This window comes from Leguminivora glycinivorella, chromosome Z (assembly GCF_023078275.1).
Source record: "Leguminivora glycinivorella isolate SPB_JAAS2020 chromosome Z, LegGlyc_1.1, whole genome shotgun sequence".
Lineage (NCBI taxonomy): Eukaryota > Metazoa > Arthropoda > Insecta > Lepidoptera > Tortricidae > Leguminivora > Leguminivora glycinivorella.
In genome coordinates this window covers 37306381-37309197 of record NC_062998.1, presented here as the reverse complement: position 1 = coordinate 37309197, position 2817 = coordinate 37306381, and positions in this window count along the sequence as shown.

The following is a 2817-nucleotide window of genomic DNA, read 5'->3' as shown; positions in this document are numbered from 1 at the left end:
TTTGTCACTATTGTGCATGTTCACAGATTGAAAATTGTTGAGTTGAAAATAATGTTGCCACTTGCCAGTTACATTAAAAAGATTTTGTATTGTATCAGTTACAATATATTTTTTAACATTTTTAAATTCTTTGAGGTTTTAGGATATTGAAACAACTTTTTAATGGCCCCTGTACACACATGGCCAACGGTTCCACCAGCCCCCTTGGCCAAGCGTGTAGAGGGCTACTTGGCCGTAAGTTGGCAGTTGGCGCTTGCGCTTGCCGGCCAACCGATTGGTGTCGGTTTTTTGTCCACACATCAAAGGATCTTGGCGCCAATGGCCAACTGCGTTTACACGTTGGCGCTTCATTCAGTTGGTCGTCAGCCGTCAGAGAGGACGGTAGTGAAATATTTACGAAAATAATAAGTTTATCTATGTCAATAATAGTGTAGATTTTAGGAAATAAAATAACCTTGCAAATGTTTAATGTATTTCCTAAAAAAGATAAATGTTCTTATCAGAATATTCAAAAAATTGTTAATATTTCAAATAATTTAATTTTACTACGGGGTTATTATTTTTTAATCAAATTTTTCTGACAACGTCTATGACCTAGAATTTCCTAGACTTTTCCATTCCACGTCCATCTTTCATGAAGAGCCAATGCCAAGTGATTGGTTCGCCAATGTGTAAACAGCGGCTCTTATCTTGGCCAAGGGGTTTCACAAAGGGCTGGTGGAACCGTTGGCCATGTGTGTACAGGGGCCATAAGATTATCAGAACAATAAATTAGATTTCCAATCGAAATGTTCAAAACACCAATCGGTATCGATAAATATTAGGTACTGAGCAAGTGCGTGTTATTTTATGGCCCCGGTACACACATGGCCAACGGTTCCACCAACCCCCTTGGCCAAGCGTGTAGAGGGCTACTTGGCAGTTGGCGCTTGCGCTTGCCGGCCAACCGATTGGTGTCGGTTTTTTGTCCACACATCAAAGGATCTTGGCGCCAATGGCCAACTGCGTTTACACGTTGGCGCTTCATTCAGTTGGTCGTCAGCCGTCAGAGAGGACGGTAGTGAAATATTTACGAAAATAATAAGTTTATCTATGTCAATAATAGTGTAGATTTTAGGAAATAAAATAACCTTGCAAATGTTTAATGTATTTCCTAAAAAAGATAAATGTTCTTATCATAATATTCAAAAAATTGTTAATATTTCAAATAATTTAATTTTACTACGGGGTTATTATTTTTTAATCAAATTTTTCTGTCAACGTCTATGATCTAGAATTTCCTAGACTTTTCCATTCCACGTCCATCTTTCATGAAGAGCCAATGCCAAGTGATTGGTTCGCCAATGTGTAAACAGCGGCTCTTATCTTGGCCAAGGGGTTTCACAAAGGGTTGGTGGAACCGTTGGCCATATGTGTACAGCGGCCATAACAGATAAATAGTAGCAGCGTTTTCCATTATTGGCTATGTTTTCGAAAAAAACCGGCCAAGAGCGTGTCGGGCCACGCTCAGTGTAGGGTTCCGTAGTTTTCCGTTTTTTCTCAAAAACTACTGAACCTATCAAGTTCAAAACAATTTTCCTAGAAAGTCTTTAGAAAGTTCTACTTTTGTGATTTTTTTCATATTTTTTAAACATATGGTTCAAAAGTTAGAGGGGGGGGGACGCACTTTTTTTTCCTTTAGGAGCGATTATTTCCGAAAATAAAAATATTATCAAAAAACGATCTTAGCAAACCCTTATTCATTTTTAAATACCTATCCAACAATATATCACACGTTAGGGTTGGAATGAAAAAAAAATTCAGCCCCCACTTTACATGTAGGGGGGTACCCTAATAAAACATTTTTTTCCATTTTTAGGGTTCCGTAGTCAACTAGGAACCCTTATAGTTTCGCCATGTCTGTCTGTCCGTCCGTCCGTCCGTCCGTCCGTCCGTCCGTCCGTCCGTCCGTCCGTCCGTCCGCGGATAATCTCAGTAACCGTTAGCACTAGAAATCTGAAATTTGGTACCAATATGTATATCAATCACGCCAACAAAGTGCAAAAATAAAAAATGGAAAAAAATGTTTTATTAGGGTACCCCCCCTACATGTAAAGTGGGGGCTGATATTTTTTTTCATGCCAACCCCAACGTGCGATATATTGTTGGATAGGTATTTAAAAATTAATAAGGGTTTACTCAGATCGTTTTTTGATAATATTAATATTTTTTCGGAAATAATCGCTCCTAAAGGAAAAAAAAAGTGCGTCCCCCCCCCCCCTCTAACTTTTGAACCATATGTTTAAAAAATATGAAAAAAATCACAAAAGTAGAACTTTATAAAGACTTTCTAGGAAAATTGTTTTGAACTTGATAGGTTTAGTAGTTTTTGAGAAAAATACGGAAAACTACGGAACCCTACACTGAGCGTGGCCCGACACGCTCTTGGCCGGTTTTTATTTTTGCACTTTGTCGGCGTGATTCATATACATATTGGTACCAAATTTCAGCTTTCTAGTGCTAACGGTTACTGAGATTATCCGCGGACGGACGGACGGACGGACGGACGGACAGACAGACATGGCGAAACTATAAGGGTTCCTAGTTGACTACGGAACCCTAAAAATGTTCATACAAAAACTTGTTTTGTTCCTAGTTTATAACAGCCAGTGAGGGAGCACCATTACGTCGTCGCCCAAATCAATTATTTTTTTTTTTAGAGTTTAGTTTGTCTGATTTTTGTTTTTAAGGTTCCGTACCTCAAAAAGGAAAAACGGAACCCTTATAGTGTGTCTGTCTGTCCGTTGTCACAGCCAATTTTCTCCGAAACTACCGATC